This window comes from Episyrphus balteatus, chromosome 2 (assembly GCF_945859705.1).
Source record: "Episyrphus balteatus chromosome 2, idEpiBalt1.1, whole genome shotgun sequence".
In the NCBI taxonomy this organism is placed as follows: Eukaryota; Metazoa; Arthropoda; class Insecta; order Diptera; family Syrphidae; genus Episyrphus; species Episyrphus balteatus.
The window spans coordinates 4,950,280-4,977,137 of record NC_079135.1 but is presented as its reverse complement, the minus strand read 5'-3'; the positions used below and the strand labels follow the sequence as shown (position 1 = coordinate 4,977,137).

The following is a 26,858-nucleotide window of genomic DNA, read 5'->3' as shown; positions in this document are numbered from 1 at the left end:
TTTAAATAAAAAAAATATTTTTTGTACCGTTATTAACGGTACCTGTCATAGAACGGTTTTTTTCGTTACTGAATATCTCGTACAACATTAACCCGATTTAAATGAAAATTTTTATACAAAAGTGTGTAAGTAAAGATAATATTAAAATTTTAGAAAATTTTCAAAAAACGCATTTTTGGTTTTTTTAAAAACGCATTTTTGGTTTTTTTAAAAATATTTCAAATTTTTTTTTTGAAAAATCAATTTTTTGAAAACGAATCAATGAAAAATTTTGAAATTTAGTTTTTATGTGTAAATTAATTATTTCTTCAAAATGGCATACCAACTTTTTTTTTGAAAAATGTTAAAAAATTTTTATATATAAAAAATTATTTTTTTAAAAAACGGCTCCTACAATTTTCGAAAATTTTTTTCTAAAAATACCTTTTTATACAAGAAATAAAATGGCATATTTTTTATTTTTTTTAAGATAATTTAAAACGGAGTTTAATTAATTATAAAAACAGATTTAATTTTTTTATACTACTTATGAAATTTCTTCAAAATATCAAATTTTAAATTAAGAGCAAGTACGTGCGACCCCAGTCGTGCAATTTATTTTTCATACCCTTTGTCACATAATATTTCCAGAAGTGTCAGCGCCAGACCAAAATTTCTTTGACAAACACCCTGGCAGACAATCTTAAATGTCGAAATTTTCGAAAAAAAATTCTATTTTTGTTTCTTGTTCATCTTGTTCTTCAGTCATAAAAAAAATGTTGTAACGCATATAAAAAAAGGTCTTGATGTGTAGCATAAGAAAAAAATTTGTCTGGCAGCCTTTAAGTGTGACCAACATGGGTTAAATTCGACCCTACGCGTAAATTTAATTCCTAACCGAAAGCACTGTGTTCAATTTATTTTTTGACGCCAAGTATGTGCGCAAAAAGTCAGTCGAAATTTTTTTGACAAACACCCTGGTGGAAAATTCTGCTTTTATAATGTTTTTTTGAGTTAAGTCATCTAAAGAATATAGTAAGGCACATAAATAGAAAGGTCTTTAGGAGTTAGACAAGAATAAATTGGTCTGGCAGCATTTTGGTGTGACCAACATTGGTTAAATACACGGTCTGAAAGTGCTTCGAAAATATTTAAAAAATATATTTGTATTCATTATATACAGTGTGATTCAGGAGAAATGTGCAAAAAAGCTAGAGCGCGTAGGTTAGGCCAAGAGAAGAAAAAAATCGTAGGGGAGGAGGGGCAATTTCCTAAAAACTTGGCTTTATTTGGAAAAAAAAAATTTTAATCAACGGTAACACCTACAATAACGTGTTATACCGTTTTATAAAGCCAAAAATATTGTCTTTTATCCTGTTTTTAAATAAAGCTATTTAATGAAATAGTTTATGAAAAATTAGTTTTCAAAGTAAAAATTTTGAACAATTTTTTTTTTTTTTTAATTTTAATTGCTTTTTTCTTATCTCTTGTTTTTCTTTTCTTCAAAAAACTCTAATGCCGATATGACTAGTCACCGCAAGTGCCATCATACTCGGTGTAAATGGATCCCAGCGCGTGCAGTATCTAGGGGAAAAGAAGCGTGGAATAATTTAATTTAAATAAACGTATAAATCGTGTAAATTTTTTTCTTCATCGTCTTTTAAAAAATAGTAGTCATTTGAATTCTTTCACTGCAAAAAGAATGATTAAACCAACTTTTCAGTGTCAAACGACGGATTAAGAAACTTCTTTAAAAGATACATTCTCAAAAAACATAAATAATCTTTTTTTAAGCTTGAATAAATTACAATTCTTCGAAAAAAATTCTTCTAATCTCCGTAAATAAATAAATCTTTTGAAAAAAAAAAAAATCCAATTTTGCATATAAAATTTCTTATTTGAAAAACTTTTTCTTCTCAGAAAACATCTTTAAACATTTCTAAACCACAAAGAAAAGTTAACTCATTGAAAAGTGTCAACTTCAGTTAACATTTCCAAAAAAAAAAACCATCTTCTTTCAAATGAACTAAAAAAATTTTAAAACAAAAAAGTAATTAGATTTTATAACAAAAAACCAAACAAAGCAACAAAAAAAAACTGAAAACTTTCACTGCGATTGAATCGACAGCATGTTTCTTTTTTGCTAATTATCATGTTGAAGATACTACGAAAATTACACCACTACTAAAAGAGTGTAGGTATCATCCTCCGCCACCGGAAACATTTCCATATTTCTCTCTCTCTCCTTCTTCTTCTTATATATTTCGTGTATAATAAAGCGTAAAAACTTTTGCTCATAATCTCTGGTGCAAATCGAATAATTAAGAAATATAAGCCTCATTTTCTCATCCTTCCTTCCGGTTCCGATCCGATCCAATCCGAATTCCGAAAGCACACCCTAAATGAGTTTATATTATTATTATCGCTCTGGACAATCGCACTGCAGATATTATATTACACATATAGACCAGAGCAATGTATATCTCGGGTTTTGTATCTTTTTAAATTTTATTGCGCATAATAGATTAACCCTTTTATCACCCCAAAAGAACCCAGAGATAAAACCAATTTCCAGAAAATTTTAATTTAAATTTTTGTATCTGAATGTGAGTAGTGTTGTTGCCCCAAAGTGGTTTAAAGATGAGTGCCCCTGATGCACACACACCGGTCAGTCTTCCATTCCAAAAACATTCATATAAATTCAGAGCACTTGCGTTTTCGCACAGACCAAATGTTTATTTGTTTTTTGTGGATTCAGGGAATGAGTTTATACATATCCTCGAGAATAGTGCCAAAATGTTGATGCTTTAAGGGTGTGTGGTGGTGGGGAAAATGGTTTTAAGTGCGATCACCATTACCATTATCACGAGCAGGGGACAGCTTCAAAGGCTTAAAGAAACGAAAAAGCTTTTTCAAGACCTTTTTTTTCGGGAGGGACCTATTATATGTAAAAATTTATATGTTCCATAAGGATGTGTCGGTCGGCGGCGTCGTCGTCTTCGTCGCTCAAAGACAACTTAGAAAAATAGAAAGGGATTTGTTCTACACACTCTGGCAAATGGGCAAAATGGATAAAATACAAAATGGCGAATATGGGGAATGGAAATTAGAAATGAAAAGATAGACTGCGGATTTCTTTATGACAAAATGAGGAAACAAACTATCCACTCAGGTTTTTTTTTTCTTCTTCTTTTTTGACAAACAAATTTCTCGTAAATCTCAGAGAAAAGAAAATGGGATTCTTATGTTTTTTCTGTGTTTTCTGCAAAGATGCGATGATGATGATGATTTAAGGATACATCCGTTTTTTTCTTTCTTTTTTTTCTTTAATTTTTTTTTTTTTTTGCTCGTCGCTTTTTGAGATGCAAAGAGATAAGCATATGAAAGCGGATGGCAGTGATTTGAATTGCAGACATAATATATGCGCATATATGTTTTGATTCCATCTCAGAAAAGGACTGTCTTCGTTGTTGTCGTCGTTGGACGCGCAGAGAAGAGGAAGAGCGCGGTAGCTTTAACAAAAAACGGGATGAACCTAAACTTATTCTTAAGATGTCTCTCTGACGGTGAAGGACGTCGTCGTCGTCGTCGTCGACGACAGCGAGAAGAAGAATGTCGACAAAAGACGATTGGCACAATCTATATGCTCATATATCCACACATACGAGTATGAGTATGAATATGTTTGTAGTGAGTACTTGTTAGTATACGCCTGTGATTGTGTACTCACACCGCCAATGCTTCACAGGATTTAGAATGAAAAAGTAAAAAAAATAAAAAAAAAAAAATAAAGAAAAGGTTGAGAAAATCATCCAGAAGACAAGTGATTTTCTGTTCCGACTTTTCTTCTTTTTCTTTTTGTTATTTTTTATATACAGGACTAAAATAAGAAGCCTTCAAGGCGGTATGGTGTGGTAATATATGGAACAGAGAGGATATGTATTTTTCCTTGAGCTTTTTTTCTGTGTCTGACTTCACTTTGAATGTTTGTGTAGGTTGACTTTGGTATTTTTTTTTTTTTTTTTTTTTTTTTGAAAATTCCTTCACACACAAACAAACAAACAAAACGATGTTACAAAGTCAGTTTGAAGTTATTCATCTTCTTAAGTTTTCAATCAAAATGGCTTTTGTGTAGGCGACATATGAAGAGATTTCACTTGATAGTATAGGTTACCCTATACCCAAACCTAAGCCAACTCGATGGAAGTTAAAAGGAAATGTTTGACGCAATTTTAAGCTAAAAAGTGATTTCTCTGTCTTTTGATATATCTTGTCGAATGTCAGCCTAGTGTCATGGGTAATTTAAGGAGTCCTTTCAACAAGAAACAACAAAAAAAAAAAGACAATTAAGTAGGAGGATTTTTTTTTTTGTAGTTTTTTGGAATTTTCAAAGTGAATGAATCTAAATGTTATTGAATTTGAGGAAAAGTATGAAGGAGTAACGAGAATTTGCCTTTAAGAGTTCTGTTTTTAGAACTTAATGTAGGAGATTTTAAATAGTAACGCTTTATAATTAAAAAATTTAACTTTAAATTTTGCTGAATTTTGGAATTTTTTACTTGCACGAATTTTAAATGATTAAACCAGCTCACAAACTTAAAAATGTTGTACATTTTTCTGGATTTAATGACGTTCTTTAAATTTCTTTACTTCAAATATCAAAGTTGGTCACACTTTTTACACCGAGAATGAACAAATATTTTTTTTTTAAACAGCAAATTCAATACTAAATTATTTTAGGTCTATTCTTGAAAAAAAATTCAAGACAAACGTTGAATCGTTTAATTTTGTCACGCCTTCTGTAACGCAATTTATTTTTGGGTCACGATAGATATCTAAAGTGTAAGTGAAGCGCGATGGTTGGGGTCAGTTAGGTGAATAAAGTAGGTACCCAAATTTTGATTGAAATGTTCGCGAATCGCGATAAAATTCTAGTCTATCTTGGTAACGCAGTTGTTTTTCATACAAAATATTGTTTTTCCAGAGCATTAGTGAGAAGAATTTTTCATAATACTTTCCCCTATACGGAGCTGCGTTGTACTTAAAAATTGTTGAAAAATTAAAGGAATAAAATATTTGCTACCCTGCGTTACAATGTGACAATTACATGTAACTCATTTAGTAAGACTTGTTACTTTTTAAATAAATAATATAGCCATTGGTCCAGGGGTATAAGCTAGACTAGTTAACAGCTTCAAAGTCACTGAAAATGGTGCTAGTTTTAATTGCGTGACCACTGAGTTGCTACATTTGTGTAATTTGTATTACTGTTATTTATATACAGAGTTTTAATACAAACAGTTTTAACAGTGACAACATTCTTGAAATTTTTCAATTAAGTTTATATTTATGATATAATTAGATTTTCTAACTGCGTTACTATTTCATGCGTTACTACAAAGAATAAATTGGTAAAATAGATGTTTAAACCTATTTTTATGTTACTTAATTCAACAAATTTCATATAAATTATTCGAATTTAGTTTATTGTGTTGCGTTACTATATAAATATCATTCATTTATTACTATTCGAACAGTAGCTTTACATGATTTTGCCAAGTCACATAACTTTATCAAATCCAATCTAGTAGAATCAACCTAGCAAAACTACAAATCATTTGTAAGTGAGATAATTCCCTGGTAATAAGATTACCACTGCGTTACTTTCTGTCACAGTCAGTTTTTCATAGCATTTCCGACTATATTGAAAATTTTATACATTTCGATTTATCATCATAAGTTAAACTTATGTCTCTCAAGTTAGCAGAGCAAGGTCAGCAGAACATATGTTTTGTTATTGGATCTTTTAGTGCTTATTAAGTGCTAATTAAGTGCCCCAAAATTAAATTAAGTGCTCCACTACTTTTGGAGAAAATTAATGTTCTGCTAACTTGATTTAAAGTTAGCAGAGCAATTACCCGAAAATGCCCTAAACTGCTCGTAGAAAAATCGGGTTTGGTATAATATTTAGGTGCTAATTAAGTGCTCTACGAATCCCAAAAAAAATTTCCAAAAAAAATTTTTTTTCTGTTATTTTCGAAAAAAATTTTTTTTTTTTTTTTTCAAACTCTCTCAAATAATTAAGTGCTTAACTAATATAAGTTAAGTACCCCATTTTCCGAAGAATTTTCCGAGATTTTTCATTAAAAAAAAATATTTTAATTTTTCATACAAATTCGTGTTCTGCTAACTTGAATTTTGATTTTCTCAAAAAATAAATTTTTTTTTGACAAAATTCAAATGGAGTAATTAAGTGCTCGACTAATTTGAATTAAGTACCCCATTTTCCGAAGAATTTTCCGAGATTTTCCATTAAAAAAAAAATATTTTCATTTTCCATACAAATTCATGTTCTGCTAACTTGAATTTTGATTTTTTCAAAAAATTCCACTTTTTTCGACAAAATTCGAATTAAATAATTAAGTGCTCCACTAATTTGAATTAAGTGCTCCATTTTCCGAAGAATTTTCCGAGATTAAAAAAAAAAAAAAATTGTCATTTTCCATACAAATTCGTGTTCTGCTAACTTAAATTTTGATTTTCTCAAAAAATAAATTTTTTTTTGACAAAATTCAAATGGAGTAATTAAGTGCTCGACTAATTTGAATTAAGTACCCCATTTTCGGAAGAATTTTCCGAGATTTTTCATTAAAAAAAAATATTTGCATTTTCCATACAAATTCGTGTTCTGCTAACTTGAATTTTGATTTTTTCAAAAAATTCCACTTTTTTCGACAAAATTCGAATTGAATAATTAAGTGCTCGACTAATTTGAATTAAGTACCCCATTTTCCGAAGAATTTTCCGAGATTTTCCATTAAAAAAAAATATTTTCATTTTCCATACAAATTCATGTTCTGCTAACTTGAATTTTGATTTTTTCAAAAAATTCCACTTTTTTCGACAAAATTCGAATTAAATAATTAAGTGCTCCACTAATTTGAATTAAGTGCTCCATTTTCCGAAGAATTTTCCGAGATTAAAAAAAAAAAAAAATTGTCATTTTCCATACAAATTCGTGTTCTGCTAACTTAAATTTTGATTTTCTCAAAAAATAAATTTTTTTTTGACAAAATTCAAATGGAGTAATTAAGTGCTCGACTAATTTGAATTAAGTACCCCATTTTCGGAAGAATTTTCCGAGATTTTTCATTAAAAAAAAATATTTGCATTTTCCATACAAATTCGTGTTCTGCTAACTTGAATTTTGATTTTTTCAAAAAATTCCACTTTTTTCGACAAAATTCGAATTGAATAATTAAGTGCTCGACTAATTTGAATTAAGTACCCCATTTTCCGAAGAATTTTCCGAGATTTTCCATTAAAAAAAAATATTTTCATTTTCCATACAAATTCATGTTCTGCTAACTTGAATTTTGATTTTCTCAAAAAATACATTTTTTTTGACAAAATTCAAATGGAGTAATTAAGTGCTCGACTAATTTGAATTAAGTACCCCATTTTCCGAAGAATTAAATTTAAGAAAATGACAATTTTTTTTTTTTTAATCTCGGAAAATTCTTCGGAAAATGGAGCACTTAATTCAAATTAGTGGAGCACTTAAATATTCAATTCGAATTTTTTCGAAAAAAGTGGAATTTTTTGAAAAAATCAAAATTCAAGTTAGCAGAACATGAATTTGTATGGAAAATGAAAATATTTTTTTTTTAATGAAAAATCTCGGAAAATTCTTCCGAAAATGGGGTACTTAATTCAAATTAGTCGAGCACTTAATTACTCCATTTGAATTTTGTCAAAAAAAAATTTATTTTTTGAGAAAATCAAAATTCAAGTTAGCAGAACACGAATTTGTATGAAAAATTAAAATATTTTTTTTTAATGAAAAATCTCGGAAAATTCTTCGGAAAATGGGGTACTTAACTTATATTAGTTAAGCACTTAATTATTTGAGAGAGTTTGAAAAAAAAAAAAAAAATTTTTTTTCGAAAATAACAGAAAAAAAATTATTTTTGGAAAAAAAATTTTTTTTGGAAATTTTTTTTGGGATTCGTAGAGCACTTAATTAGCACCTAAATATTATACCAAACCCGATTTTTCTACGAGCAGTTTAGGGCATTTTCGGGTAATTGCTCTGCTAACTTTAAATCAAGTTAGCAGAACATTAATTTTCTCCAAAAGTAGTGGAGCACTTAATTTAATTTTGGGGCACTTAATTAGCACTTAATAAGCACTAAAAGATCCAATAACAAAACATATGTTCTGCTGACCTTGCTCTGCTAACTTGAGAGACATGTTAAACTTGTACCTACTATGAATTTACGTTTGCTATTTTTCCTTTGTTTTTAGAACAGTTGAATTTTGTGGACTATTTTTTGGTAACGCAGTGATAAAAAATATTAAGTAAGCTAAATTGAATCTAATTTCTCTGTTATTTAACTTTATGGGTGACATAGGTTGTTACTATATTTTATAATTGACATTTTAGCAAGCTTAATAATATAAATTTGTAGTATAGTAACGCAGTTGTTCAGTTTTCGATCGCTTTGTATTTAAATTGTCATAGATATAGAAATATCATTCAAAACAAAAATTGGAAAACCAAAATATTTTAATTCGTCTTCCAAAATCAAGTGATATTTGAAGTGAACATCCAGAAAAATGTTACATCCGTAACGCAACTATGCATTTTTTACAATTATGTACAATTTAATGGAGCGATATGAAATTGAGCCCACTAGGGAGAAAAATAAGGTAGGTAATTATTGTAATATTTTAACAGAAAAAAAAATGATGATAATTTGAATCTTTCCACAAAAATATACACCAACTTTCGTTTATCTTAAAACCATCAAAGAAATACAAAACTGAATACTAAATAAACCAAAATTTTCCAAAGTTTATGTTATACTTTAAAAACTCTCAAAAATTTGTCTTAAGAAAATCTCATTCCTTTCATTTTTAAGAAGAACATTTAACAAAAATTCAACTTATTCTATATATAAATACATTTATCTTAACTCTAAGTGTTACATATTTCGGCCACAGTAAGTCGTCTTCGTCAGATAAACTTTCCAAGGACACACAATCTTATAGTAATCTTGCATATAGTTTTAATGGCCAAAAAAAAAACCCCACACAAAATTCTAAATGTTGGTTGTAGACGATGAAGAAGAAGAAGTATGTCTTCAAGCAACAATGAAAGAGAATCTTTTTGATACAAAACACAAACTATTTACATTGTGTAAAACAACATTCAAATATAAATACAACTTAGAAAAGGAGGAGGGAGGAGGATAAGAAGGTACCTACTTCGTAGATATAAACAAACAGAGTTAGTTCATGTCCAAGTCCATCAACACAAATTTTGTAACAGCTTTAGCCTTGCCTCTGTTTTTCTTACGATTGCCATAAGCTAGAAAGAAAGACGCACAGTTACCAATTATAATGACTTTCTTCTTACAGCCACCATCATTATTACACAAAACAGGACGACCGACGGCGGCAATAGATACTTTTGGTTCTTTAAGATGCTTTGCACATTTTGTTTGAGGATTCAGCTTGTTTTTATTTGTTATTTCCCTTTAACCAGATTTTATTTCGATGAAGACAAGAATTTCTTCCGAAAAAAAAAAAACAATTTCAAAGTGAAAGAAAGGACACAATGTTTGCATAAAGAAATCTTGAAAAGGATACACCTACGAAAACGTGAATGAAATCTTTATTTTGGCAGCGCGCAAGGATATCCATTAAATCCATTTCTCATCTCTCACGCAGTGAACCTTTTTTTCAAAAGATCCTTGGATATAGATTTTTTATTTTAGAAAGGATATAGACAAGGAAAGAGGCATTATCCTTGTTGATACAAATTTAATAAATTAAAGATACACCATCTTCGTGCGGAAAGTCCTTTTGCAACAAATATTTGCATATATTGTCTTCAACTTCTATTCTTTATAGTATCCTTCTCCCCTCTCTTGAGTCCTTAGGTTCTACATTTGATGTTATCGCTGACCACATCCTTTTGTATATAGCATACGAAGGAGCACATTTCATATTTTCTTACTCTCTGCCAGACGTTTTCATTTTCTTACTCAAGGATTGGATCATTGTTTGCAGAAGGTATATATAATATATACAAAGGATAACATTTCAGGACATCAAAAAAAAAAAAAAAATACAAAAATATTATAAAAAAAAAAAATAAGAAAAACAAAATTTTCTGCTAGGACAACACAAATTTTGTATTTTCATTGGCGTGGAGCTTTACTCTTTCTCTTGTCGTCATCCTTGTACAGTAACGTATCCTGCAGGCGGCATTCTCTGCAAAAAAAAAACAACTTCTCACAGAAAAAAAAGGATATGAAAAATTCTCCATGACCAATACCCGAAGCTATAAAGCAATTTTTGGAAAAGCACAAGGATGCATACGAAACCTTCTTCGTCCCTATACCTACAAAACCACACAAAAAAATCCAAACAAGAAACCAAAGAAAAAAATCGCTTGTTTTGAAGCTATTTATCCTTAGGAAAATATTCATAAGGATAATGGTGACTTGGGCAGCAAAATTTCATGGTGGCATTGAAGTTAAAAACAAAAGAATCGAAAGCAGCAAAGTTATGTGAGCAAAGCAAACGACTATCGAACGAACCAAAGAATGAGAAATCCTTTTGTATATGGATGGGAAAGAAAGAAATTTGAAGAACCGCAATCTCGTTGAAATTGGCAACGGTTTGGCTCCTTTTAGCTTGAAGTGTATACGATGGCGCGCAGAAAGGCGATATTTATGTTTATACAGCTTTGGTATGAGTGTTTTTCCAAGGATATTTCTCTCGATATGGTTTACTGTTTTCTCACACACAGGACACGATATTCATTTTTATTCGGGAAATTTTCTTTCCAAACAAATCACCACCTTTATTTACATGCCACCCCTCCCAACCCTCTTTTCATCTTTATACTGTTTGTTGTGTTTTGGAGAAGAAAAGGATATTAGTTTGTTTGCTTTATGCTACCGCAGGGTCCTTTTTATTAAAGTACATTGTGTTATCCTGAAAGTTAATAGTGTGAGGTGTTTTTTTGACTTTTAGCCGTGGGTGGTGAGTGAAGGAGGAATTATAACCTCACCGTTTCAATACATTCCGAAGACTTGGTAAGAGGGGGAATAAAAGAATTTCTTTTTTAAGCGGATTATTGTTACAAGTTGACTACTTAAGAAGGATTAGCCTCGTGAACGATGATTTTTCTTATAATCCTACCTCGCTGGTGAAGGGAAGAAGGGAAATGTTTGAAAAGTCATGGCATAACTCAAAGCCAGCTGCGGCGTTAAGGTAGGGGGTGAAAATAAAAGTTCAACGTCAAAATGTCCTTGTTATATGGTATGAAAAAACCTATCCACGTGCAATTTGATCCTAGTTGGCGGAACTAAATTAAGTATGAGAAAAGAAAAAAAAAAAACGCCAAGGATATTGATGCCAACCGCATATTAAGTACATGAACGCAACAGCGCTGCTTTCTTTCCATTAATTTTTTACTTTTTTTTTTCTTATTTTTAACTTTATGTCAGGAAGAGAGAGAGGGAATGAGATTGAGATAAAACCACCCATCGCTCTGGGGAAATGTCCTTTTGAAAGTGCAATTAACTGTGCGAAACATTCAATTACAGCACCTATCAAGAAAATACAAGTTTTTCTTATTTTTTGTGTTTAAACTTATTTTCTGTACTTTGCTCTTAAAGTTCAAAACTTAATGAATTATGAAGAATGAGAGGAGGATAAGAAGAAAAAAAAAAAGAAACTTTCAGGATATCCGAGAGGTGTAGTATGTATATATTCTCTGGTATGCCTACACGTTGTTTGATGAAGAGAGAATCCAACACAGATTTTCAATTATGGTAATTAGGGGCAGATAATTACTTTGAAAACTATCATTGACTTCGAAGGACTCAGGAAAAGAGAGAGAAAAAGAGAGAGGGAAATAGAAGATGTAAGACGATAGGGGATATAATATTACGTACACGTTCGTCGGTGTAGATTATATACACGAAGGAAATTAACCAAAAACGTCCTATTTTCTTTGCTTTCTCCAAGAGCTTAGGGGAAAAAGGGGATGAAGTATGTATTTGTATAAACGAAAAAGAAGAAATGTGTCATTAGTTAAATTAATTCAGTTAAAATAGGTTCATTAGGCAAGACTTCCGGTAAGAGTGGGTAGGGTATTTTCTTTTTTTATTTTTTGACTAATTTTTTATGTTGAAGAGAGCGGATTAAAAAAAAAATCAGATATCTTCTGCTTGGATTTCAATCTCCTGTTAAAGATTGTAAGATCTTGACTGGGATAATTTGTAGTCACTTTAATCAGTCAACCGGGAATTTATTTTTTACGATTTGTAATCTATTTAATGGGATGAGGCAAATTAAAGGGAAATCTTAGAAATTCTTTGAGCCTATTGAAGACCCTTCACAAGTTTTTTTTGTTGTTTTTTTAAAACACTTCCTGAAGTAGATTTTTGTAGTTATACCGACACAAATATAGTTAAGTTTAACAAGCTTTTCTGAACTTAAAAAAAATTGGAAAAAAATCCCAAAATTATTTTTTCGATTTTTTTTTTTCAAATTACTAAACCACCGTTTTTTAAAGTTTTTTTTTTGCCAGGGTTGGATTAGTCATTTGGGAGAAAATCCGGCCGAAAATAACAATTTTCTCCCCGAAAGAGAAAAAATACAACTTTACGAATTTTCCAAAAAAATGTTTTCCAAGAAAAAAGTTTTTTTTTAAAATTTTCGACAAAAAAAAAACAAAATTTATTTCTTGTTAAAATTATCTTGTATAAAAAAAAGTGCTCAATTATTTTAATTCAGTTCCCTATTTTCCGAAAAAATAAGAAAAAAATATCATCATTTTCTGTACAAATCCATTTTTTGCTAATTTGAATTTTATTTTTTGTTTTTTAATTTATTTTTTTCCAAAAAAAAAATGTTTTTATCAAGAAAATAATTCTCTTAGTCATTGAAAATTTCTTAAATAGGCCAGCGTTTAATTATTCAGGATAATTTTACATGAAAGAAAATATTTTTTTCGAAACTGATTTTTTTTTTGAAAACTTTTTTTTTTTTAATTCTTTTTCTTGAATTCTTAAAGATCTTAATTAGAACCTTAATATTATACAAAACCCGATTTTTGTAGTAATAATTTAAGGCATTTTCTGGTTATTGATCTGTGCTAGCTGCAACAAAACATTTTTCAAGCTCCAAAACACTATTTTCTAATAATATCGATCTATGATTGCTTTGAAAATTTGAAAATATCCTATGGTATAGCTTTTTTAGAGACCTAAAAGTTTCCAAAATATCATTTCAATTTTTTTTTTCTTTTTCTACAAAACTCAAACACATGACAGATTTTCGAAACAGAAAGAAAAAGAACACGGTCTCTAAAACTTTAATTATATTTATTATAGCATGGCGTCTTTCTAATCGCATAATTTCAAAAAATCTGTCCATCAATTTTCAAAAATTAAATCCTGTTTTCATATTTCAAACAAAAATAAAAACATCCAATTTAATAATGAAAAAATGCGAGCAATAAACTGTAAGTACTTTCGTCTTTATCGGTCTGTTAGCCTTGCAAAAAAAAAAAAAATTCTTTAGAATGTACAAAAATGCATTTATAAATTACAAAAAAAAGGCGGGAAGACGAAAAAAAAAAATGAATTTATTTCTGCTGTCTGGCAGGCTTGATGGGAATTTTCTTTTGTCAGCTTAGGTTAGTATGACTGAGGGATCCCAAAGTTCTATTTTTGAGACAAAAAAGTGTACTTACATTCGGTCATTAAGGTTGCCAACTTGAAGTTGTTGAATCAGAAGCTCAAAAAAGGTAAGAAAACTGGAAAGCAAACACATTCTTTCACGAATCTAAAAAATCACAATACAAAAAATAAAGCGAAAATTTTGAGAGTTTTAGAAGAAGGTAACTTTTAGAAAAAAGATCTCAAAACTACATTTAAACTGATAAAATATTTTTCTAACAACTCCAACCAGTTAGAGCCTCATTAAAAAAAATATAAAAAATAGCAAAAAATACAAAAAGTGGGCGTGGCTGTGATTCAATTTTTTAATAAAATTTTTAAAATTAAAAGTTTGAATACAATTTAATAAAACAACTCAGTTGGCAACATTTTTAGTCACACTCCCGAAAAAGACAAATTTTAATTTGCCTTAATTTTGTTTTGTTTATTGTATTGTTTTTTTTTTTTTTATTGCCGTGCCGCTACTGACACCACCGACAGTTTTTATAGCATATTTTTTTTATTTATCTTAAAATTAAATTTAAAAATAGAAAGTATAATAGCAGCCTCATACACACCCATATAACCAGAGTAAGAAGAAAAAAAATGCGCAAATTTTCGTATATATAAAAATAGTATGGCGGCAGGCATGTCAGAGGAATTCCGCCTTCTTTTTGAATCTGTGAAATGTGTGTCGATGGTTGATGTTTGTTTTGCTATGCGATTATTGTGGCGCAAGTCAAATCTATTCTTAGAAATCGACAAGTAAACAACATTCACAATAATAATGTTCTCTCGTGGGAGAAAAGTAATTTTTTTAATTTGATTTATTTTTTTTTATTGCTTCATTTTGAAAATGAGGGTTGATGAATGTTTGTAAGTTGTTATTTTATAGAAATTAAATTACACACCATTGATACAATTTTTTTTTTTTTTTTTTTCAAAAACAAAATTGAAATATATCTTACAGATACATTTTGTAGTTCAATGATTATCTGACCGCCACCGTTACACACGTGTTTAAGATATGATATCGCATAATCAAGTGCAAGTGTGTCCGGTGGTGGCGGTGGTAAATGGTTGATGTCAAATGCATTGCAATGAACAATTTAATTTGATTGCACACACTCTGGTGTGCGTCAAAGGAAGCTTGAAGGCGCTACACACTCATTATAGCCCCCGACACATGTAATCTATATTTGAAGTGGAGGCCATGGACTATGTAAGTGTTGTGCGTGGAGATAGAGATAGGTACATAAGATCATCATCATCACCATAATGTTTAGCAGTTAAGAGTGGGCACTTACATTGGTTCACATAAATGTGTGTCAATAGAGTCACACGCTTTGATTAATTGCCAAAGATGTAATCCAACATAATTTACAGCTGTGGTGTAAGGAGGAGATCGATAATGATAATGGGATGATATATTTTTTTGTGTTTTTTTTAGTCTATTTTACGTTAAATTTAAATTTAAGAGAAAATTAGTTTACTTGGAGTAAAAAGTGAGGACTTAGCAGAGTATAAAATGTGCGTTCATAGCGTAAAAAGTCCTCATTAAAAATTCTTCATAATGTAAGAGGCCTTCAAGAAGGTAAAAAAGTGTCTTCATGGAGTAAAAAGTCCTCATTAAAAAGTCTTCAAAATGTAACAGGACTTCCCGAAGGTAAAAAAGTGTCTTCATGGCGTAAAAAGTCCTCATTAAAAAGTCTTCATAATGTAAGAGGACTTCAAGAAGGTAGAAAAGTGTCTTCATGGAGTAAAAAGTTCTCATTAAAAAGTCTTCAAAATGTAACAGGACTTCCCGAAGGTAAAAAAGTGTCTTCATGGCGTAAAAAGTCCTCATTAAAAAGTCTTCATAATGTAAGAGGACTTCCAGAAGGTAGAAAAGTGTCTTCATGGAGTAAAAAGTCCTCATTAAAAAGTTTTCATAAAGTAAAAGGACTTCAAGAAGGTAAAAAAGTGTCTACATGGAGTAAAAAGTCCTCATTAAAAATTCTTCATAATGTAAGAGGACTTCAAGAAGGTAAAAAAGTGTCTTCATGGAGTAAAAAGTCCTCATTAAAAATTCTTCATAATGTAAGAGGACTTCAAGAAGTTACAAAAGTGTCTTTATGGAGTAAAAAGTCCTCATTAAAAAGTCTTGAAAATGTAAAAGGACTTCCAGAAGGTAGAAAAGTGTCTTCATGGAGTAAAAAGTCCTCATTAAAAATTCTTCATAATGTAAGAGGACTTCAAGAAGGTAAAAAAGTGTCTTCATGTATTAAAAAGTCCTCATTAAAAATTCTTCATAATGTAAGAGGACTTCAAGAAGGTAAAAAAGTGTCTACATGGAGTAAAAAGTCCTCATTAAAAATTCTTCATAATGTAAGAGGACTTCAAGAAGGTAAAAAAGTGTCTTTATGGAGTAAAAAGTCCTCATTAAAAATTCTTCATAATGTAAGAGGACTTCAAGAAGTTACAAAAGTGTCTTTATGGAGTAAAAAGTCCTCATTAAAAAGTCTTGAAAATGTAAAAGGACTTCCAGAAGGTAGAAAAGTGTCTTCATGGAGTAAAAAGTCCTCATTAAAAATTCTTCATAATGTAAGAGGACTTCAAGAAGGTATAAAAGTGTCTTCATGGAGTAAAAAGTCCTCATTAAAAAGTCTTCATAATGTAAGAGGCCTTCAAGAAGGTAAAAAAGTGTCTTCATGGAGTAAAAAGTCCTCATTAAAAATTCTTCATAATGTAAGAGGACTTCAAGAAGGTAAAAAAGTGTCTTCATGGAGTAAAAAGTCCTCATTAAAAAGTCTTCATAATGTAAGAGGACTTCAAGAAGGTAGAAAAGTGTCTTCATGGAGTAAAAAGTTCTCATTAAAAAGTCTTCAAAATGTAACAGGACTTCCCGAAGGTAAAAAAGTGTCTTCATGGCGTAAAAAGTCCTCATTAAAAAGTCTTCATAATGTAAGAGGACTTCCAGAAGGTAGAAAAGTGTCTTCATGGAGTAAAAAGTCCTCATTAAAAAGTTTTCATAAAGTAAAAGGACTTCAAGAAGGTAAAAAAGTGTCTACATGGAGTAAAAAGTCCTCATTAAAAATTCTTCATAATGTAAGAGGACTTCAAGAAGGTAAAAAAGTGTCTTCATGGAGTAAAAAGTCCTCATTAAAAATTCTTCATAATGTAAGAGGACTTCAAGAAGTTACAAAAGTGTCTTTATGGAGTAAAAAGTCCTCATTAAAAAGTCTTGAAAATGTAAAAGGACTTCCAGAAGGTAGAAAAGTGTCTTCATGGAGTAAAAAGTCCTCATTAAAAATTCTTCATAATGTAAGAGGACTTCAAGAAGGTAAAAAAGTGTCTTCATTGAGTAAAAAGTCCTCATTAAAAAGTCTTCATAATGTAAGAGGACTTCAAGAAGGTAAAAAAGTGTCTTAATGGAGTAAAAAGTCCTCATTAAAAAGTCTTCATAATGTAAGAGGACTTCAAGAAGGTAAAAAAGTGTCTTCATGGAGTAAAAAGTCCTCATTAAAAATTCTTCATAATGTAAGAGGACTTCAAGAAGGTAGAAAAGTATCTTCATGGAGTAAAAAGTCCTCATTAAAAAGTCTTCATAATGTAAAAGGACTTCAAGAAGGTAGAAAAGTGTCTTCATGGAGTAAAAAGTCCTCATTAAAAATTCTTCATAATGTAAAAGGACTTCAAGAAGGTAAAAAAGTGTCTTCATGGAGTAAAAAGTCCTCATTAAAAATTCTTCATAATGTAAGAGGACTTCAAGAAGGTAGAAAAGTATCTTCATGGAGTAAAAAGTCCTCATTAAAAAGTCTTCATAATGTAAAAGGACTTCAAGAAGGTAGAAAAGTGTCTTCATGGAGTAAAAAGTATTCATAATGTAAGAGGACTTCAAGAAGGTAGAAAAGTATCTTCATGGAGTAAAAAGTCCTCATTAAAAAGTCTTTATAATGTAAGAGGACTTCAAGAAGGTAGAAAAGTGTCTTTATGGAGTAAAAAGTCCTCATTAAAAAGTCTTCATAATGTAAGAGGACTTCAAGAAGGTAAAAAAGTGTCTTCATGGAGTAAAAAGTCCTCATTAAAAAGTCTTCATAATGTAAGAGGACTTCAAGAAGGTAGAAAAGTGTCTTCATGGAGTAAAAAGTCCTCATTAAACATTTTTCATAATGTAAGAGGACTTCAAGAAGGTAAAAAAGTGTCTTCATGGAGTAAAAAGTCCTCATTAAAAATTCTTCATAATGTAAGAGGACTTCAAGAAGGTAGAAAAGTGTCTTTATGGAGTAAAAAGTCCTCATTAAAAATTCTTCATAATGTAAGAGGACTTCAAGAAGGTAAAAAAGTGTCTTCATGGAGTAAAAAGTCCTCATTAAAAATTCTTCATAATGTAAGAGGACTTCAAGAAGTTACAAAAGTGTCTTTATGGAGTAAAAAGTCCTCATTAAAAAGTCTTGAAAATGTAAAAGGACTTCCAGAAGGTAGAAAAGTGTCTTCATGGAGTAAAAAGTCCTCATTAAAAAGTTTTCATAATGTAAAAGGACTTCAAGAAGGTAAAAAAGTGTCTTCATGGCGTAAAAAGTCCTCATTTAAAAGTCTTCAAAATGTAAGAGGACTTCCAGAAGGTAGAAAAGTGTCTCATGAAGTAAAAAGTCCGCTTTCCGTTGTCAAAATAAAAATGCATTGTTTTTTTCTTTTTTTTTCAACCGGGATATAAATCCTATTGAGTTTTGAAATATAAATAGAACAGATAAAATTTTGTCAAAGATCCCATGACAGATAGTCAAAATGGGACCATATCATACTTTCCTCCATTTTGATGATCCTATTAAATTTGATATTTTTATCATAAATTATTTTGATGGTTCGCCTTGGGGCGAAATATATTATATTTTTTTTTTTATTCTAAAAGAATATTAATATATTCACACCATATAATCATTTGTGTTTAAAAAACCTTGACTTGGCATGTGTTAAAAATATATTCAATCTTTTTTTGCAGCAAAAAACCACATTGAAGGCAATTATTTATCATAAATGATTTTATTTCTCTCATTTTTTTTTTTATTCTCCATCCATTATTATTTTTTTTTTTATAAATTCTACATATTTTATTAATATTATTAAAATGCAACAGCACTGTTTGCGGATTAATAAATGTAATAATCAGAAACAATTTATTTAATGTCAGGCGGATAGAATGCGCGAATTAACCGACAAGTTGTGTGGTGATAGTAGCAGACTGCTTTGCTTATTCCATAAGTATTCTGTTTTTTTTTCTCTGACTTTTTTTAATTTTTATTTGCATTCCTTCTTTCAAGGGTAATTATGAAAATGTGATTAATAATTCCGTTCGCTTTAACATTTTGTTTTTCAACAAACTAACAGCAACTCAGTTGAATAAAAAAACGAAATTCCATTTATTATTCAACTTTTTTATGAGTTGTGAGTGTATAGACGTGAGAGAGGGGAGAGATAACCCACCCTCTACCCTCGTTGGTCATAATTTATATCAAAAGAAATTAAAATAAAAATTTCAAAAAATATAAAAAAAAAAAAACAACAAAATGTCTGTACATCCGGTGTGAATTCATTATTCGATATAAAGCTTTCTGTTTTCAAGCGAAACGGTGTACATTATTAATTGATAACAAAAACACGGTGTCAAAGGACACCCGGCACTGGGCACCGGCATGGTGCTCAAATAACGGGAGTCGAGATACAAGAACTCGCGCGCCCTGGCACGCTCACAAGCTCACCTTTATAAAGCGCATTCGATCGAAAGTGTGAATTGTTAATTAGGATTTCTGGTCACGCATAGAGTGATTCATTTTGAATATTCCATTAGTCGACGAACCAAAAAGCTGTCAGAGCTTGACAAATTTTATCCTCATCATCATCATGCTGCCAACCTAGTCGACCACCTTTTTGCTGCATGTGATTATAATTTGATTCTAACAAACAGTTAAAATTGTTTTATTATTTTTTTTTTGTTTCTTTGTATTTTATTCAAATGTGCAATGGACATGATTTAGATTAAAATGTATTTCTATATTAATTGACTTGTTTCTCTACTTTTTTTTACCCCACACTTATTTTTTTTTGTTCTCATTCCAATCAAATTTGTGTTTTTAATAAATTTTTGTAATTAAGTAGGCAATTAAAGGATTTATTTAGACAGGTTATAATGGTTTTTCGTGTTGGAAGTTGTAAAGAGAGTTAAACTATAATGGGAATTGGTATAAATTTAAACGGAAATAATTTTAGAAAACAAAAATTTAATAAATTTTGTTTGAAATTACAATTTTAATGACAAATAAGTCAAGTCAAGTGATAAATGTACAATTTGAAATTATTATACCTATAATTTTTAGAGGGAATTTAGTTTTAAATTGACCAAAAATAATAATAATATGCATTGCATAAATGTTATCCTTTACAGATGATTGAACTTAAATCTACTTCTAATTTACCTACTTTTAGTTTTCAGTATACTTTAAATTTCAGTATTTTTTTTTTAAATTGAATTACTTATGTAAGTAAACTACAGTAGCGAGCAAAAAAAATGCAAACAAAAAAGGTTAAAAGATTTTTGAATAAGAAATAAGTTACCAAATTTGGCATATTGAAACTGTTTTATTTTCATTAAACAGAGTCAATTTGTGGAATATTTTACTCCAAAACCATTATTTGGTCAAAAGTCTACCTAAATACGCGTTTTTAGACGAGCAAAAAAATGCAAATGTTTTTATTGTTTGCATTTTTTTTGCTCGCTACTGTATATTTAAATAAAAACGGGTAAAATAAATTCGGAAAGTTTAATGATACTGTGGAAATTGCTGAAAACTTCATAGACTAAAATTTAATTTTTTCATGCTAAATTGTGTGTCTTAAATATTTTTTCCATAATTTTCGTCCACTTTCTAGCAAATTGGAATATATACTTATTGAACCTTGAAAGCAATAAGCTTTAATATGATTTAAAGTTAAATAGAAGGTGGTAAGGTTAAATAGTCAAATTTGTAGGAAGAATTGAAAAAAAAACAAACAATCAAAAATGATTAAAATTCGCTTCGAAGAAGAAAGAACTGTGACATAATTTTAAATCGTTATTAATTTTTGTTCGAACAAAACTAAAAATTTTTAAATCTGTTGAAATTTAACAAAACTGTTTAAAAAAAACAACACCGAAAACTAGCTCATAAGATTTTCGACTTAGAATTATTTCAGGAGCCTGTGCTTTTTGTCTGTGTCTTACTGTTAGACACCCTGTATTATAGGGTTGCCAACCGTACTTTTAAAAAAGAGTATTGTACTCTATTTCACGTATGTGTACTCTATAATCTATATCTCTGATAGAGTACGTCAAAATACTCTTTTTACTTACGATATAGGTACTATAGGGCAAGTTTAGGATTCGTAAAAAAAAATCGAACTCGAGATAACAATTTTACATGCATTACGATGATGGAGAATGCCAAAAAAGTGGGTCCGGCAATTCTGTCTGTCTGTCTGTCTGTCCGTCTGTAAGTACTTGGAGCTGCAGCCTAAACTAATAGACCGATTTTCTTCAAACTTGGTAGTTAGCAGTTTTTGGTGATTCCCTAGAGGAGAAATTGAAATTTTTTTTTATGACCAAAACTAACGGTACCTGCCATATAACGGAAATAGAAAAGTTAATATTTTTCAAAAACGGCTTTAACGATTTTGATTAAAATTTTTGTGTACGATTTTGATTAATATTTTTTGTACCTGTCATAGAACGGTTTTTTTTTTATTTATGAATATCTCGTAAAAGACTAACCCGATTTCACCGAATATTTTTATACAAAAGCGTTCAAGTAAAGGTACACAGAGAAAAATATGACCCGCTAAAAACTAACAGATTGCCATATTGTTTTACCTTCCATACATTTCATAAGGAAATCTTATTAAAATCAACGATTAATAAGTTTTTTTTTAGGAGATTTCTTATTATTTTTATAGAGAAAATCTTATTAAAATTTGACTGAAAAGTTGATTTTTTTTTTGCAACTTAGCACTAGAACAAAAATCGCGATCAATATTTCCATGGCAGGTTGGTTCAGGTGGTAAGGTGGTCGACTAATGATTTGAAGTCTCCAGTTCGATTCCCAGCCTGGTCATCGTTTTTTTAATTTTTTTGCAGATTTTAAAACAATAAGGAAAACCCGATTGTTTTAATAAGGTTTCCTTCTTGGATGAAAACCATAGAGAAATCTTATTGTTTTTGTTCTATTTTATGTGGTCTATTTTTCTCTGTGTAATGTAAAAATTTTTGAAAATTTTCAAAAAACACATTTTTGGATTTTTAAAAAATATTTCAAAATTTTTTTTTGAAAAATCAATTTTTTGAAAACGGGTTTGTGAAAAATTTTGAAATTTCGTTTTTATGTGAAAACTTATTATTTCCTCAAAATGGCATACCCATATTTTTTTTGAAAAATGTTAGAACATTTTTTTATATAAAAAATTATTTTTTTTAAAAAACGGCTCAAACGATTTTGAAAATTTTATTTCTAAAAATTTCTTTTTATACAAGAAAGAAACTTGCATACTTGGTTTTTTGTAAAAGATCATTTAAAACGGTGTTAAATTAATTATAAAAACAGATTTTATTTTTTTTTTTTTATTTTCTATAATTTTCTTGAATAAAAAGCTTTAACATTAAAGTAACTTTAAGCATAAGAGCAAGTACGTGCGACCCCAGTCGTGCAATTTATTTACTTAAGGCTGAGTGTACCACCACATAAGCATCTTAACGTTTACAAATTGGTGGATAACTTTCATATTTCTAAAGATAGAATTGAATGAAAAAAAAAACGAGGCTTAAATTATTCGACCTTATAATTTCTAAATTTGAAAAATTTTAATTTAGAGAGTACAAAACACTATAATTTTTGTCATTGTTTTAGGACGACCTATTTGTTTTGTGTTTGTTTCTTAGTCAAATTTGAAATTTAATTTTTTTAATTTTTTTTTTATTCAAATTTTGTTCTTTATTTTACTTTTTTTTTGTTAAGACCTTAAAATATTAGATTTTTTCTTGTAAAATACCAAGGTATTTAAAATTGAGTTAACCTTCTTATATATTTTTATTTCGATGAATTATATTGATAACTGCAAAAATTGTAAGCCATATTCTATCTGTTCTTGCTACTTCAGCATTCACTGAGAGAGTATTTTCGGTCCTGAATATGAAATGGCGAGAGGAGAGGAATAGGGCTTCGTTGAAATTGATCAAAAAAGAGCTCTTAATGTATGTACATGAATTTTGAATTTGAACGTTTAGTCATACACATATTTTAAAAACATCAAAAAATTGTTATGTACCTACTGTAAGAAGGAAAAAAAAAATACATTTTCAAGACTTGAAATAAATGGTACTCTTCTTTTTTGTCTCTGAAATCAAATATACTCTATTCCTTAGTTGTTGTTGGCAACCCTACCTGTATATGGGCCAAAACCATGTAGATGCAAAATTTGAGTTCCAAGCATGTTTTACAAATATCAGAGATTTTTTTCTCACTTATTCAAACGGTTTTAAAACACAGTTAGTTTGATTGTTTCTTTTCTTAACACCAAAGACATAAACAGATATAATTTTACATGACTAACATTAGGAACAATATTATAGTTGAAATAGCTTATGTACGGCCGAATAGCCAAAACTGTATAAGAAATCCGACGAATAATAACAAAAATAGCTTTTAAATGCAAATATTTTGCATTGAATTTTTTTTTTTTTTTTCATAGCAGAAATTTTTTTATTTTCACTAAAATTTGTTTTAAATGCAAATATTTTTCAGTAGCAATACTATTTTTTTTAATGTAAATTATTTTTTATTGCAACAAATATTTTTCGTTTACTTCCAATTCCAAGTCTGCTCCAAACAGAAAAATTCTTCCCAATTTTCTGTGCGACCCTTATATTGCCACTTCAATTCTTCATCTTCTTGACATCGCTACATTATTTCGGATTTTTACAGTTTGCTTAACAAATCCAATTTATAAAATAACTTGCTTGAGACAACATCATTATTCATAATTTTTTTTATTTATAAACATTTCTCTGCCCTTCAACTTTTTTAAAATAGAATCATTTTTATTTAAATAAAATATTATTAATGTCGGGGCGGCGCGAACGCCATCCCCGGCTACCAAAAATTACACGCACGAGTTATTCACATTAGGAACAATCGCAGAGGTCAACCCAGCCGAGGTGCGATGGCCAGGTCTCGCTCCGGGGGAACCGCCTTTATGATCACGGTAACCCCTACGCCAGGTAAGTATGCTTAATGCTGCTTTTACTTGTTGTCTTATGAATATTTTGGTTAAAACTGAATGTGAATTATAAGAAAATAAAATTTAAAAAATTAACCACTTCTATGGCCTATGTTTGGTATACGAGCAAATAAATATTTTTGTGTATAATATCATATGACGTCAGATATTTTTTTTTTTTTCATTATTCTGGTGATGAGTGGTAGCAATGTAGCATGCAGGTATTAGATATACAGTCGAATAGTATGTACATATATTTTTGATTTGATGTGTGTACTTTGAACGTGGAGTTTTGTTGAGCGTCACATATTTATTAGTTAGTGCTATATGTAAGGTATACTTTACGTGATAGATAGTCCAGTGCATTTATGATGTTCATATATGGGCGACCCAGCAGTTTGTACCACCCCTAATTTTTTTTTTGCTCATTCGATGGAGTATTGGTTGAATATAATTACCCTGATTTTTCGCACTCGCGAAATACCTTTCGGCCGCCATCTTGGATTTTAGTTTTTGTTGAATATCTCGATATCTATTTATCCTAGGTACATAAAAGTTGTGTATACAAAAAACGTATCCAATTAAATTTCGCGGCTTTAATGTTAAGAACACTTTTTCGATATTCTGAATATTAAAAAAGTTACAAGCCAAAAAAAGTAAAAAAAAAAAAAAAGAAAAATGACAATTTTAAAGATTTGAGCACTTTTTATCAAAACTATGAAAAAACGATCCGAAAAAAAAAATTTTTCACCTTAAAATTCTCTACAACTCAGCTTTACAACTTTTTTGTATCGCTATAATTAACAAAGTTATTAATGCTTTTTTGTTAAAAAAATACCGCTTTTTAACGAAATGAAAAGACTTAAATATAAAAATATTGCAGGTCTTGAATTTTCTCTTGTAACATAAAGCTATAAAATAAATCATTTAAAATTCAAGATTTGGTAAAAAAATTTAAGAAAAAGTAAAGATAAAAAAACACAAACAAAAAAGAGCATTTTTTAACAAAAAAGTATTAATAACTTTTGTATTTATAGCGATACAAAAAAAAGTTGTACAGCAAAGTTTCAGAGAATTTTAAGGTAAACAATAATTTTTTTTCGGAATGTTTTTTCATAACTTTGATAGAAAGTGCCAGGGTTCGGACTTTACTTCGATCGAAGTAGATTTACTTCGATTTTGGGAAAAAAATAAAATCTACTTCCTTACTTCTCTTTTGCAGAATCTACTTCTATTTCTTGATTGAAAAATATTTTTCAAATAATAAATTTAGAGAAAGGGATTTAACTTCAATTTTAAATCTGGTCGAGGCATTGAGAAATAAAGCTCAACTGAAATCTCAAATGATGAATGGAGGTCAATTATTTTTCGAATTCAAGATATAAATAAAGTAATTTTGACTGATTTTGGAGAATTCCTGATCAAAAATTTGTTAGATTATGCTGAATTAACCACACCGAAAAAAAAAATTGATAATAACAGCTATCAAATTAACATTTTTCAGTGACAAAAGTCGTCCAACAATTAAAATATCAATTTTGATATTTTATCATATCATTTTCACATTTTTTAATTTCAGATGGGATGGTGAAAATTTCACTTTGACAATTAAAATATCATTTTGACATTTTTTTACGTTTAAGTGGACAGTGAAAATTTCACTTTGACAATTAAAATATCAATGTTGACTAGATTTTACGTTTTAGTTTATTATAATGAAACCTATTTCTTTCTTTTTCTTTTTTATTATTTTTATTATTAAAAGAATTTTCTTTCTTTTTTCAAAACATTACTGAAAGGGAATATTCTTTACAAAATAATGATCATATTATTTTTTCTATTATAGGTGATATAATTGTTTTGTTATTTTCTCCCAAACTATGTGAAGTAAAATCTTAGTGCCGATCAAATTTTATCAGTAAATCATACATTTTACTTCGAAAAAACACAACGCGCCTTTAAATTAGTACACATTAAGAATTTTGTATTTAATATTTTTCAATAATTTGGAATGAGAAATTGATATGAAAAAATGATAATAAAATATCAAAAAAAAATTCCAAAATGTGACATTTAAATATCATCCTGATAATAAAAATGTTGTTTTAACATTTTAAATATCATTAAACACATTTTATAGAGCATTTTTGGCTGATATTTAAGAAATGTTAATTTGATATTTAAAAAATGTTAAATTGATATTGGTTTTTTTTTTCGGTGCATTTTACCCCAAAGCACCGTTACAACCACTAGATGAGAAAGGTTTTTTGGAAAAGATCATAATAAAAAAAGTAAAGAAAAATAATTTTGTTGAAAAATTATTTTTTTAGAATAAATTTTTGTAAATAATTGTTCTGAAACTTTAATTTTGAAATCTACTTCCAAAATTTTGGATCTACTTCACTTTTTTTCAAATTTGCTTCGAAATTTTGAAATTGAAGTCCGAACCCAGGAAAGTGCTCATAACTTTAAAATTGTCATTTTTTAGGTTTTTTTTTTTAATTTTTGGCTTGTAAATTTTTTTTAATATTGAGAATATCGAAAAAGTATCCTTAACATAAAAGACGCGAAATTTAATTGTTTACGTTTTTCGTATGCACAACTTTTATGTAGAATAAATAGAAATCGAGATATTCAACAAAAACTACAATCCAAGATGGCGGCCGAAAGGTGAATTTCGCGAGTGCGAAAAATCAGGGTAATGATATTCAGCCAATGCTCTATCGAATGAGAAAAAAAAAATTGGGGGTGGTACAAACTGCTGGGTCAAATTATAAATGCACTGGGCTAAAAGTGTAGTCGACGTTTGTCTTTGTTATGGATCTATGTCAAAGTGAAAATTTGGAAGAACTG

At 29.3% G+C, this 26,858-nt stretch overlaps 1 protein-coding gene and 1 non-coding gene across 16 annotated transcripts in view; both read right to left on the bottom strand.

The window, feature by feature from the left end:
- The window catches only part of LOC129908683 (protein alan shepard), a 487,297-nt gene that overhangs the window by 273,561 nt on the left and 186,878 nt on the right, over nucleotides 1–26,858 (bottom strand). The window lies entirely within an intron of this gene.
- Nucleotides 23,852–24,014, bottom strand: LOC129912809 (U1 spliceosomal RNA). Its single transcript, XR_008771907.1, has one exon. It is a non-coding gene; the product is annotated as a U1 spliceosomal RNA (small nuclear RNA).